The 14,650-nt window shown below is 35.0% G+C and overlaps 1 long non-coding RNA gene across 1 annotated transcript; it reads left to right on the forward strand.

Moving 5' to 3' along the window:
- The first annotated feature begins 357 nt into the window (after positions 1-357).
- Positions 358-11,279, forward strand: LOC131359497 (uncharacterized). The gene is made up of 3 exons (XR_009205787.1): positions 358-1,361; positions 10,047-10,123; positions 11,055-11,279. It is a non-coding gene; the product is annotated as an uncharacterized LOC131359497 (long non-coding RNA).
- The last annotated feature ends 3,371 nt before the right edge of the window (positions 11,280-14,650 follow it).

Genomic DNA, 14,650 nt, shown 5'->3' on the forward strand with positions numbered 1-14,650 from the left:
CCAAACTGTTCCCACAAAGTTGGGAGCATGGAATTGTCCAAAATGTCTTGGTATGCTGAAGCATTCAGAGTTCCTTTCACTGGAACTAAGGGGCCGAGTCCAGCTCCTGAAAAACAACCCCACACCATAATCCCCCCTCCACCAAACTTTACACTTGGCACAATGCAGTCAGACAAGTACCGTTCTCCTGGCAACCGCGAAACCCAGACTCGTCCATCAGATTGCCAAATGGAGAAGCGCGATTCGTCACTCCAGAGAACGCGTCTCCACTGCTCTAGAGTCCAGTGGCGGCGTGCTTTACACCACTGCATCCGGCGCTTTGCATTGCACTTGGTGATGTATGGCTTGGATGCAGCTGCCCGGCCATGGAAACCCATTCCATGAAGCTCTCTGCGCACTGTTCTTGAGCTAATCTGAAGGTCACATGAAGTTTGGAGGTCTGTAGCGATTGACTCTGCAGAAAGTTGGCGACCTCTTCACACTATGCGCCTCAGCATCCGCTGACCCCGTTCCGTCAGTTTACGTGGCCTACCACTTCGTGGCTGAGTTGCTGTCGTTCCCAAACACTTCCACGTTCTTATAATACAGCTGACAGTTGACTGTGGAATATTTAGGAGCGAGGAAATTTCACGACTGGATTTGTTGCACAGGTGGCATCCTATCACAGTTCCACGCTGGAATTCACTGAGCTCCTGAGAGCGACCCATTCTTTCACAAATGTTTGTAAAAACAGTCTGCATGCCTAGGTGCTTGATTTTATACACCTGTGGCCATGGAAGTGATTGGAACACCTGATTCTGATTATTTGGATGGGTGAGCGAATACTTTTGGCAATATAGTGTATGTTAATTCAATTTTCAATTCAATTCAATTTTATTTGTATAGCGCTTTTAACAAAGAGCATTGTCTCAAAGCAGCTTTACATGAGAAAAGACATAAGAAAACAACAAACATATGAACAGACAAACAGACAGACAGTCCTAGATGTTATCCCAAGTGAGCAAGCCTGAGGTGACTGAGGCGACTGTGGCAAGGAAAAACTCCCTTAGATGGTATGAGGAAGAAACCTTGAGAGGAACCGGACTCAAGAGGGAACCCATCCTCATTTGTTACTACAGGATATACATTTTCAACAGCTATTTACTGGCAGTATTCATGGAAAAGATTTATGCAGCTACTGATTGCTGGATTCTCTCTGTCCCTGCCATTTCTCAGCCCTCCTTACAGACTCCTCCTAATTTCCTCCCATTTGGTCCTGCTGGGAATTGCTGAGGGAAATGAGTAGATGCTACAACCCCAGCTCTGTCTGCACACACAGCACTGAGCTCTGAGACCCTTCCTTATGTCCTGCTTATGCAATGGTGAGTTAAACTGGATCCATAACACTGACCTACTCAGTGATCTTGATAAAATGAGAAGGTCTGGTGAAACAGTGTCTGTGCAGTGTCTGAGAATCTAATGTGAACACATAATGACAGCTCAGTTTTATTGTGTAAACATACATATATAAGAAAGTCCAGACATGGTGATTACTGTGTTAGAAGCTCTGTGAACTGAGAGCTATCTAAAAAAGACTGAGCGGGTTTGTTTTTTGAGCTCTCATCAAGTCAGTTGTGGACAGCCAGAAGAGTCCTCGTAATAAACATTCCTAATACCTTAATACCCAAATCCTAAAACCTAATACAGTGTTTCCTCACTTTGTTATTATCTCTGTAGTGTGTGTGTGTGTGTGTGGTTATAGAGCACTGCACCAGAAAGGCTTCTTGCCTCCTGTTTGTCTGGCTATGTGTTTGTTATTATCCTTTATTTATTTTAACATGATCGGACTGAAGTCCAAGTGCAATCCTATGAGCTGCTGAAATAACCCAGGCTGACAAATTACACATTTATTACTTTCCCCCCACTCAGAAAGCATAAAATGGCCGCTGTTGCTCTAGAGTTGTACGATGTGTATTTAGTAATAAAATAAAACGATCTATTTGATTGACCCAAAGATTTATTTAAATAATTTATTCATCTTTATTCTGGTTGTTGCTGTAGTAGATCTGTGGAACATTTGGACATGGGGCAAGAATACACCCCATTAAAGGGTAAGAGGAAAGTTAGTACATCAGCACACACACACATGGTATAATATCTCATTCGGATGGTATAGTATAGTGTACAGTATAGTATAAAGCTATAGTATTGTTCAGTATAGCACAATATAAAAATATAGCATCAAAGATAGCATAAAAAGATAGTATCTTATAGTATAGTACACTATAGTACAGTATAAATGTATAGTATGGTATAGTATAGATTACAGCTACAGTTTAACTCACCACTGCATAGGCAGGACATAATGAAGAGTCTCAGATTGCATAGTATAGTATAGTATAGTATAGTATAGTATAGTATAGTATAGTATAGTATAGTATAGTATAGTATAGTATAGTACACCATAGTACAACATAATAGAGTATAGGATAAAGCAATAGTACATTACAGTATAATACACCATAGTACAGCATAATAGAGTATAGTATACAGCTATAGTACATTATAGTATAGTATAGTATAGTATAGTATAGTATAGTATAGTATAGTATAGTATAGTATAGTATAGTATAGTACATTGCAGTATAATAAACAATAGTACAGCATAATATAGTATAGTATACAGGTATAGTATAGTATAGGATAAAGCTATAGTACAGTACAGCACAGCATAATATAGTATAGTATACAGCTAAAGTACATTGCAATATAATACACTATTGTATAGTATTGTACTGTATAGCATAAAGCTATCGTACATTATAGTATAGTATAGTATTGTATAGTATACAGCTATAGTACATTACAGTATAAGATGCTATAGTATAGTATAGTATAGTATAGTATAGTATAGTATAGTATAGTATAGTATACAGCTATAGTACATTACAGTATAAGATGCTATAGTATAGTATAGTATAGTATAGTATACAGCTATAGTACATTACAGTATAAGATGCTATAGTATAGTATAGTATAGTATAGTATACAGCTATAGTACATTACAGTATAAGATGCTATAGTATAGTATAGTATAGTATAGTATAGTATAGTATAGTATAGTATACAGCTATAGTACATTACAGTATAAGATGCTATAGTATAATATAGTATAGTATAGTATACAGCTATAGTACATTACAGTATAAGATGCTATAGTATAGTATAGTATAGTATAGTATAGTATACAGCTATAGTACATTACAGTATAAGATGCTATAGTATAATATAGTATAGTATAGTATACAGCTATAGTACATTACAGTATAAGATGCTATAGTATAATATAGTATAGTATAGTATAGTATACAGCTATAGTACATTACAGTATAAGATGCTATAGTATAGTATAGTATAGTATAGTATAGTATACAGCTATAGTACATTACAGTATAAGATGCTATAGTATAGTATAGTATAGTATACAGCTATAGTACATTACAGTATAAGATGCTATAGTATAGTATAGTATAGTATAGTATAGTATAGTATAGTATACAGCTATAGTACATTACAGTATAAGATGCTATAGTATAATATAGTATAGTATAGTATAGTATAGTATACAGCTATAGTACATTACAGTATAAGATGCTATAGTATAGTATAGTATAGTATAGTATAGTATAGTATAGTATAGTATTGTATAGTATACAGCTATAGTACATTACAGTATAAGATGCTATAGTATAGTATAGTATAGTATAGTATACAGCTATAGTACATTACAGTATAAGATGCTATAGTATAATATAGTATAGTATAGTATAGTATAGTATAGTATAGTATAGTATACAGCTATAGTACATTACAGTATAAGATGCTATAGTATAGTATAGTATAGTATAGTATAGTATAGTATACAGCTATAGTACATTACAGTATAAGATGCTATAGTATAATATAGTATAGTATAGTATAGTATAGTATAGTATAGTATACAGCTATAGTACATTACAGTATAAGATGCTATAGTATAGTATAGTATAGTATAGTATAGTATAGTATAGTATACAGCTATAGTACATTACAGTATAAGATGCTATAGTATAGTATAGTATAGTATAGTATAGTATACAGCTATAGTACATTACAGTATAAGATGCTATAGTATAGTATAGTATAGTATAGTATAGTATAGTATAGTATAGTATAGTATAGTATACAGCTATAGTACATTACAGTATAAGATGCTATAGTATAGTATAGTATAGTATAGTATACAGCTATAGTACATTACAGTATAAGATGGTATAGTATAGTATAGTATAGTATAGTATAGTATAGTATAGTATACAGCTATAGTACATTACAGTATAAGATGCTATAGTATAGTATAGTATAGTATAGTATAGTATAGTATAGTATAGTATACAGCTGTAGTACATTACAGTATAAGATGCTATAGTTTAGTATAGTATAGTATAGTATAGTATACAGCTATAGTACATTACAGTATAAGATGCTATAGTATAGTATAGTATAGTATAGTATACAGCTATAGTACATTACAGTATAAGATGCTATAGTATAATATAGTATAGTATAGTATACAGCTATAGTACATTACAGTATAAGATGCTATAGTATAGTATAGTATAGTATAGTATACAGCTATAGTACATTACAGTATAAGATGCTATAGTATAATATAGTATAGTATAGTATACAGCTATAGTACATTACAGTATAAGATGCTATAGTATAGTATAGTATAGTATAGTATAGTATAGTATACAGCTATAGTACATTACAGTATAAGATGCTATAGTATAATATACAGCTATAGTACATTACAGTATAATACACTATATTACAGTATAGCATAAAGCTATCGTACATTATAGTATAGTATAGTATAGTATAGTATAGTATAGTATAGTATAGTATAGTATAGTATAGTATAGTATAGTATAGTATAAAGCTACATCCTCAACAAAAGAAAATAATAAAATGCTCTTCTGCTCTTCTACAAATAATTACCCCCTTTTGTTTCTATGGCTACACACCACATTAAATATTATACTGTATTGAAAAGCTCTCACACAAACCCACAAGTCAACAGGACACAGAGGCTCAATGTTTACTTTGCACCAGGGATAGGGGATGGACAAACACTCCGCAAAAACGATTTTGCCGGCCAGTTTCATAGAAATACAGTAACCGGATTTTTTCTGCCACAAAACACTGTCCTAGTCTTGGTCTGGTTTCTGTAACCTGGAGACACTGGGATGTAATTATGTGTTATTGTGTGGGCATACTATAAAACCGTGGTCTGAATGACATTTCGATGTGATTACAATCACAGGTAAAACCGTAATCATATTTATGGTACACTGCTACAGGAAAACAACATGGAGAACCATTTAAAAGAACATAGAGAACCATTTAGATAAACCAGACTTCACAGTGCACCGGATAATAAGATCCAAAAGAACAGATGAGAGGAGCGAATATGCTATCAGGGGTGCGGTCAGAGCTGAACGGGGAGGCAGGAAAGCAGGAAGTAGGCTAGCAAAGACATCTAGATTTTCTTTTATATAGAAATACAGCAGAGGTAACGAGCAGAATTTGGGAATAAATGGAGGGCTGTTTTTAAGATGGGTAACAGGTAACAGCTTAGCAGTGCAAAGGGTGAGGTGTTTTACCTCCTGTGACTTTTTCTCTTGATATCTTTTTTTCTGGTTCATGAGCAGCTTTGAGTGATTGAGCTGCCATTTTCCCCAGATTCATTACTTATTATAGTTCAGCAAAATGACAGAGACAAATGAACATCCGGCTGAAAAATATAATCAGATATCCTAGATAGTTTCAGTTTTTGTTTCAGCTTTCAGCAGCCTACATAGCTAATGTAACTGTAACTATATTACTATGAATTGCTGTAGAGGCAGTTTTCTTGTGTTAAGAAATTAAAAACAGATCTAATTTCTGCTGCTGCATTGGAAAAGTGGTCTATGAACTGAATTAAGGTTTGTTTTAGCTAACTTAACAGTTTTTTTTAGACCAGGATCTCCCTCTTTGCTAGCTTTTACTTTACATAGATGATACACCTAGATGCCTGGAATATAAGAAAAAACAGGAAGGAAGGAAGAATGAATCGGGGTGAAAAGGTTACAGGAAAGCCCTTTTCATCCATTCATCCTGCAAGGGTGAGGAAATAATCGTAATAAACACCCTTATATCATAAAACTAAAGAGGAAAGCTCATACAGTTTGTTTAGAATCTCCACTGAACTTCCCACAATGTAAAACGAGCGCTGCTGTAACGTAGTGATTTGCACCAGGGTGTATATTTACACCAGTGTGTATAAATAGACATATACTGGATGTCTCACTGGGACGGTTTTGTTTCTGTTGGCAGAAACACTCTGCCAGTGTTTATAACTGTTTACATTCACTAGCTTTCACGTTCAGTTACTGCGTTTCTTTTTGTGTCAGCGAATAAAAAAGACTCCCACACAAGGCATTAACTATAGACTGTCTGATATTCACTGTGCTTTATGTTAAAACACTTCGTGGTTAGGGATAGACGTGTAGGAGTAGTCTTTTTATTCTGGGTTCTATTCATGAACAAGGAGTCAGTGGATGCAGATTTATTGATAAATGCTGCAAACATATAGCAAAATTGTGGGGGAAAAAGACCCTGAATCAGAGACACAAGGCAGAACATGCAAGCTATATGTTACACAGGCTAGACTGCAACAAAAAGCAGCCCACGCCTACAACAAAAGCCTGATAATGAGCCATAAGGAGTGCTCTAATCAAGTGATCATGATTAGGACATGTGATGTACCAGGGCTGATGGGAAATAGATCAGCACCCTTTGGGAGCTCTCATGACACAAAGCAGTATACAATATATACACAGATCATCAGGAGACAAGAATCTTATAGATAGAAAGAGAACAAAGTATATTTAAAAGCCAACATAGTCATTTATTCCACATTTACATGTACTGTATTTAGCACACACCTTTAATCCAGTGGGAATTACAGAAGAAGTGTTTCATATTCGCTATCCAAAACTTGAGACTGAGACAAAGAACAAGGACACATATAGGACCAGCATTACATTTACAAAAAAACAAAACATATCACATGCCTTAAACAAGTTTTATATTTTTTATATCATTTTTGTACTGCCTTATCTTTTTTTCCATACTGAAATCATTGTTTAATTCATGCGCTAACAGACTGATCTACATTTCTTATGGTTTTCCTTATGTTTCCTTAAAATAAATTGTTGTCCCTAATAAAACGTTAAGTATTTTCATTGATAATTTTAAGGCTGGAGGCTGAATGACAGTTCAATTTTTAACAATTCTAGCAATGATCCACATAATTCAACCATATCTTGTAACAAAGAGGAAATATTGAATCTCTGAATCTGAACAGTTATCCCCAGAACCCAGCAGTACTGAGGTAAGAGTCGTAATTATTGGGGTATGAGCCGAGAAAATAAGTAGCAAGGTATTAACTTTACTGATGAATATGGAACTAAAAAAGACGATGAGACAAGTAAGGAGTTGATCCTCTAGTAAATCTTATGACGAGTATAATCCTTACCATTTTGTCAAGCTAAACATCACATATGTTTGTGGGTCAAATAAATAAGGTTAAATAACCCTGAAGCACAGAATCATCTGTTGAGGCTTGAGATCTATCTGACAGAGGGTCAATCACAAAATGAAAAACTTGAAGGCGTTCATCCAGACTTATCATGGACTAGTACAGGTTGCAGTAATTAGATGCAAGATCGACAAGAAAGCATATTTAGTGTCGCTCAGAGTACTGTCCACAAAGGTTAGGAAGATTTCCCTGAAGGAAATCCCCAAAGCAATGCAAATTTCAGGGACGCGATCACTTGAACACTGAAGTGCAATGCAAATGTGCTAACCTCTAAGCCACTGGGAAACATCAACTTTTTTTCATTTAATAATAACAATAAGTGAGATATAAATAAAAAATAAAGGCTTTATTATCTTCTGCTTCTATTTAGAGTCTACTAATCACAGCGTCATTAGCCAGTCATAGAAGTCTGTGAGCTCTTGTATAAGGAAGAGGGCAAAAAAGCCGTGTGATGGACCATGAACAATAGATGAAACGTTAGCTTAATGTGTCTCAGAGGAAGCATATCTTAGTGATTTGTGAGATCAGACCCTGATGTCAGGTGAGGAAATCTGGGGTTCAGTCGGTGTTCCAGTTCATCCTAAAGGAGTTCAGTGGGGTTGAGTCAGAGTCAGGGCTCTGTGCAGGACACTCCAGATCTTCCACTTCAACCTTTACACACCATGTCTTCATGGAGCTCAGGGGCTTTGTGCACAGGTGCATTGGAACAGGGTTCGAGTCTCTTAGTTCTAGTGAAGGGAAACTGTAAAGCTACAGCATACAAAAGAACCACATATGGATGTATTGGTCAGGCGTCCACAAACCTTTGATCATGTAATGTATATACCCCGAATATAAAAGATGTACACTTCTCTTTAACATTATGTGAGCATTGACATGTTCCTCAGATTATATTATAGCCACTGTTTGGCCTTGCTAATATCCTTCCACTCAATAACCTTTCCTGGAGCGATGGCATGGCATGACAGGGCTGCATTACAGTTATAATCTTGTTGCACTTGTCTCTGTGGTCTAATGTTCTTGTCCTCCTCATGTTGACCCCTTATATCATTTAGGACCAATATTCCTTTATATAAAAGATTATGTATTAAAGGTCATTTTGAGAATAACACTGTGACAAACATTTTCTGATTAGAGCACTGCTCTTGGCTGGATATTGTGGGTCATTGATGAGTGTAACAGAGGCAGCTGATAAACAGAAGAGCAGTGGATAGGCTACAGTCGGTAACTGGATCCCTTCAAAGTGACCTACATGGAAGCTGATGGAAGTGTAAATACAAAGAGATAAACAGAGTGTGCTTTAAATATATATTAGGACAAAATGAACAGACGTGCCTTTTGTTAATTAGTTTATGTAAAATGAGCATGGTATAAATAGGCTCTATAATACTTAAATACTATAAATAATTCAATATTATGTGATACAGTTCCATTCTTATTTGTTGTCTTATAAATGAGTTTACAGGACAGAAATTATCTAAATAAATAACAAATGTTTTGAAATCTTGGTTCATGTCCAGGATTATACTTTTACACTAAATGAAAAATTTTATATATAATATGTATATAGATAGATAGATAGATAGATAGATAGATAGATAGATAGATAGATAGATAGATATAGATATATTTTTTAATGGATATAAACGATTAAATTAATCTTTCTGCTATATTTTAGAATTGTATGATTTTATTTTTATTTTTTTTATTTATTTATTTATTTATTTATTTATTTTTTTAGGGATTTAAGTCCCAAATGTGTAAAAACTCTGAACCGTAATTTTTCGCATCATATTTTTCACACACTGTATATAATATAGTATGAAGTACACTTTTCTAATTCAAGCAGAAATGTCTCAAAAAGTAAACAAAAAATCTCAAAAAATATAAAATTCCCTTGGTGTGTAAAATCTAAAATCATATAAAAGTGTAGAGTTTAAGGGAATGATTCAAAGTGTCAACCTATAGGGTGTTTTAGTTAAAGGAAATGTTATTTTTTTTTTAATGAAACATATTGTTTGATAAGAAAAATATATGTTGTGAAAATAAAAAGAAAAGAAACTTGTTTGTTAGGACAGGGGGATATTAAGGACATGTGATACTACCTATCATTAAGAGGACAATTGGTCTTTTTTTGGTTCCTGAAAAAGAGCTCACACACACACACACACTTTTGTCTCAGAATTAAATCTGACAGACCTCCAGAATCTCTGCTGACCTCTAAAGTTACTTTCAATGTTTAAACCCTTTGTTAATGATCAAAGCTTAAAAATGCTTTGCTTAAAGTTTGCTTAAAAATGTATGTGAGTAATGCTTTAGACTTTTTAGTCTATTGTTGCACAATAAAAAAGCAGTAACATATTAACTTCTTTTATTTCAGTGACTGGAGATCTCACAAAGAAGACAGAAAGCTGCAGATGTGTTAACAAGATGGTGTTCTGGCACAGTAAGAAAAAGGTATCTACTTCTATCAAGCGCATATTAAGGTTTAAGGGTCTTGCTGAAGAGCCCCACAGTGTCTCTCAGGCATTAAAGCCAAATTATTCAGTAAGCAATTAAATTGCCGTTGGTCTGCTTGTTTAATAAAACCATATAAGATGATATTTTATTTATTTATCTGTATATATGTATATGGAAATACAGAAATATTGCAGCTTCAGTAACAGTACAGGGTAGTCGCATATGTATATTAATAAATAATTTGATATGTAATATATACATATATGTAAATAAAAAATGTAATAAATACCAGTTTAAAAAAATAGGTAAATAAATAAATAAAAACAAATAACTTATTTTTCAATAGAAACAATCCCCAATTTGTTTTTTTATTTATTACATTAATAAATTTAATAAATTTCATTATAATTATAATTTAATTGAGCATCTTTTAATTAATATTTAATTTTTTATTTATTGAGAAACCATGAAGCGCAAAATCCTCCTTCTTCCTTCCTACTTCAAAAATGCATCACGAAATATGCATCACGGAAAATTTCACCATGGCTAACAATTCAGTTTTCTGCTGTTAAGTACTTTTTTTTTTTATTATTATTAGTTTATCAATATTTTATCTTATATTGCAGTACATGAAGTATCACCTTACAAGTCTCCACCACTGTAGTTTCTGTAGTTGTTACTACAGAAACAATAACATATTTAAAACATCAAATATGTGCATTAATATAACGCATACTAATATTAAAACATAATAATATTATTAAACATTAAATTAAAACATTAAATATGGGCATGAATATAATGCATAATAATATTAAAATATAATATATTAATTTAACACAATAATATTAAAACCTAACAATATTTTTAAACATAAAATTAAAACATTAAATATGTGCATTCATATAATATATGATTTTCCTTCCAGATGGAATTGAGCTGTTGTTGTTGTACAACATGAATCAACACCTTCTGACCAATCAGATACAAGAATTTATTAATTAAGTGGTGAGTACAACAAAAGACATATAAAGTAGTGATATGTCTTAAAGGACTGCTATTAATGGTATATGTTTGCCCTGTGGTCAGGAAATCACAAATTCTAGTGATGACACAGCCATTCCAGGGTGTAGAATTAGGTGTGAATTGGCCATGCCCTCTAGGTGGGTGGGGCATACTCTCTTTCTGCTATCAGTCACAGCGACACTAGCCAATCATGCGAGTTCACGTATGCAGAAGAGGGCAGATAGCGTTTTCCTTTAAGTTTGTTATGAAGTTTTGTGATGCAGTATGATCAGCAGTTTAAAAGGATACCCTGACTGGCTTCATGTGCCTTAGAAGAAGCATGTGATGAAACATGTCTAGCTAGTTGATGGAGGTCGACAGGATTGGTTGGATTTGGCAGATGACCTGAAAAACTTCATGTACATTCCCAGAAACAGCAATTAATTATTAAGAAGTGAGGTTATAATAGAAACAGAAACAGTAACTAAAGCTGTTAACGTGACTGATTCACAGCTGTGTGAATGCTAGGAATTAATGTGACACAATCTAAGTGTTCAGTTAGGTACATTAGAGGCAACAAAATTCACCTAAGAATGTTTCAACCTCTCTATATATGTCATCTCTTCCTCTGATTTGACCTCACAGCAGAACAAGAAACAGAAGTAGGTCACATGCTGCCTCTCTATTGGATGCTTTTGTCCTAAAAACACAGATATGAAAGGCCTGTTGTGTACATCCTGATTACATCTTGTTGTCTTCTCTTATTAAATGTAACATTAATCCTTGTGCTTTGTACCAGAACAATGTACCTCCAACCTGAACTAGTGCCAAGGGTAAGAGAGTAAAGATACTGTATGTAATACAGTAGAGAAACTACAGTGCAGAAAGTGCTTGATGTTCTGAACTGAGGTTTTTGCAACAGAAGGAATTTGTTCCTCAAGAACTCTTAAGAGAAACTGATATATTTTAGCAATACAGTACTATGGAGAAAAAAAAACTTCAGACATTCTGTAAAATCTTCTTCTTCTTTCGGCTTTTCCCTTCAGGGGTGGCCACAGCGAATTATCTCTCTCCACCTATCCCTATCTTCTGCATCCTCAACACTTGCACCCACTAGCTTCATATCCTCATTTATTCCATCCATATACCTCCTCTTTGCCTGGCAGCTCCATGTCCAACATTCTCCTACCAACATACTCACTCTCCCTCCTCTGAACATGTCCAAGCCATTATAATCTAGCCTGTCTAACTCTGTCCCCAAAACGTCCAACATGAGCCGTCCCTCTGATGTACTCGTTCCTAATCCTGTCCAACCGTCTCACTCCCAAAGAGAACCTCAACCTCTTCAGCTCTGCTACCTCCAGCTCTGACTCCTGTCTCTTCCTCAGTGAGACATTCTGTAAAATAAAGATAACAAAAACAAATAACATCTCATAAAATGAAGTGTCAAGGGAATTACTATATTGAGGAGTAACCAAAATTTGCCATAAAAACTTTACACAAGAATTCTTCCTGAGGTATTTACACTGTACTTTTCCAAAGCAACATATTTGTAGTATGTTCCATTTTAGTTCACTCCCAATACCCGGCAATGCAATTCCCAAGAAAAATTCACTCCTGATATTTCTTGGAATTATTTAAACTCCTGTCTAAGCCGCTTTGTCATTCCCTGTTGGTCATTTGCTTACAGTGAGGATAATCCAAGTCCTTAAAAAACGCAGCCCTAATCATAATTTGAGAATGTAAAACGATAGTGTGGAGCAAGAGTTATCGACTCGGGATGTCCTCTTTACAGCTTAATCAGAGCGGGGTTTAGACGCTGTGTGTTTCTGAGAAGCACTCTTACAATGTCTTGCTGTGATCTGAGGTTGTGGTTGACTTCACATTTCTAACAAACCTCCCCAAGGGCTTTTCCCTTGAAATTCAGGAAAATCGCTCTGGAGGTACCAGTGGCTCAGACTTACACTCAACAATCCTCTTCAAGGATCTAATAAGTGTGAAGATCATTACGAGGCTTTTTACAAGCCTTTTTAACGATACATCAAGTGTTGTAAAAGACTGTGTAGAATAGGGATGAATTACTCAGAATGAACTGATAATGAACTATTTGTAGTTGCTTCTTGTTGTTGTTGTTTTTTTTAAGAAAGCTTGCCAGAATCCTGGAGGTGTGTCAGGAGAAGGATCCCACACAACAAAACCAGACTTTTTATAAGTGAGTGAGGCTGTAGCAGGTCCGTTAATGTCTGCTCAGTGCTAGTGGACCTGTATGACTATCTCACACCACACAGGCATGTCTGTCTAACACAACTAAAACCATACACACAAAACGCCAGAAAACATCTCACCCCTGTTTAAAATAAGACTGGGTACTACAAAAAAATAGCCAGCTCACTTCACAGGGCCATCTCAGTGCTCTTTCCGCAGCCACTGAGGAGTTTCTGATAGGTTTCTTAATGTGTTAGTTGTTGGTTATTTGTGTCTGCGGCTTCTGCCAAAAAGCAATGGTCTGTCTCTCTCACTGCGAATGAGCAGATGGCTGATGGAGCTCCCAGGACCTTCAGATAACAGCTCAGTATCCAGACGCTATAGCTGAAGAGCTAATTGTCCTGCTCACATGTGACATGCCTGAAGTATTCCACCTGTTTGAGCAAAGTTCAGTTAAACACAATAAACGAAAAACAAATATTATTCAAATGAATGCGATTAAAGGTTATTATTCAGTAACCAATATGTAGGTTATTCAGTGACCAGCAAGCAGGCAGGATTGTGATTATGAGAGTGTGGAATATAAAGTGTCGACCTGTTGATGGCTCCTGGGAGGCAAGGATAAAGTCCAAAATCAGATTGTATCCATCAGTGTTTAATTACCCGTGTATTTGTGTAATATACACACTGTAGCTGAAATACGTGGTGCAAACATTAGTATTTATACACACAAAAAACACAAAACAAGTATTGTTTGTTTCAATACTTTAAAGCATGATATCAGAACCTGGAAGTGAGTCCTCTTCACTATTTAATGTGTTGTGTGGTATAATAGTTTAGCTGGTCTTTTAATAATTGTGTCCAAACCTGCTCTTACAGGTCAGGCCTGGTTTGTGTCAGTATGTTTATTCAGTGAATATTACACCGGAACCCAGACCACTGTGTCTCTGTATCCTGGTGAGAACCTTGTGTCAGAACAGTATGTTTAGTCTTTTCTGTTTAAGAGTCAGTGTTAGACACTTTGTAGCAGTGTCAAAAAAACCGAATGCAATCCTGTCATCCCTTAATATACTGTGACATACACGTACTGTCCACTTTATTAGGAACACCAGCAGAAGCACAATGCAAAAAAAAGCAGCGTGGTTAATCTTCATATCAAAACAACAGAATATGGATGGGGGGGGTGATCTCTGGAAGGTAACAGTGAGTCCGCTCTACTTTCTTATAACAATGTCTCTCTAAGTGATTTACTCTGTACCTGTTTTGTGTATTACAGTAGGTAGGATCGATCAGTCACTACATGTTGAATGTTTC

This window comes from Hemibagrus wyckioides, linkage group LG09 (assembly GCF_019097595.1).
Source record: "Hemibagrus wyckioides isolate EC202008001 linkage group LG09, SWU_Hwy_1.0, whole genome shotgun sequence".
NCBI classification, from domain to species: Eukaryota; Metazoa; Chordata; class Actinopteri; order Siluriformes; family Bagridae; genus Hemibagrus; species Hemibagrus wyckioides.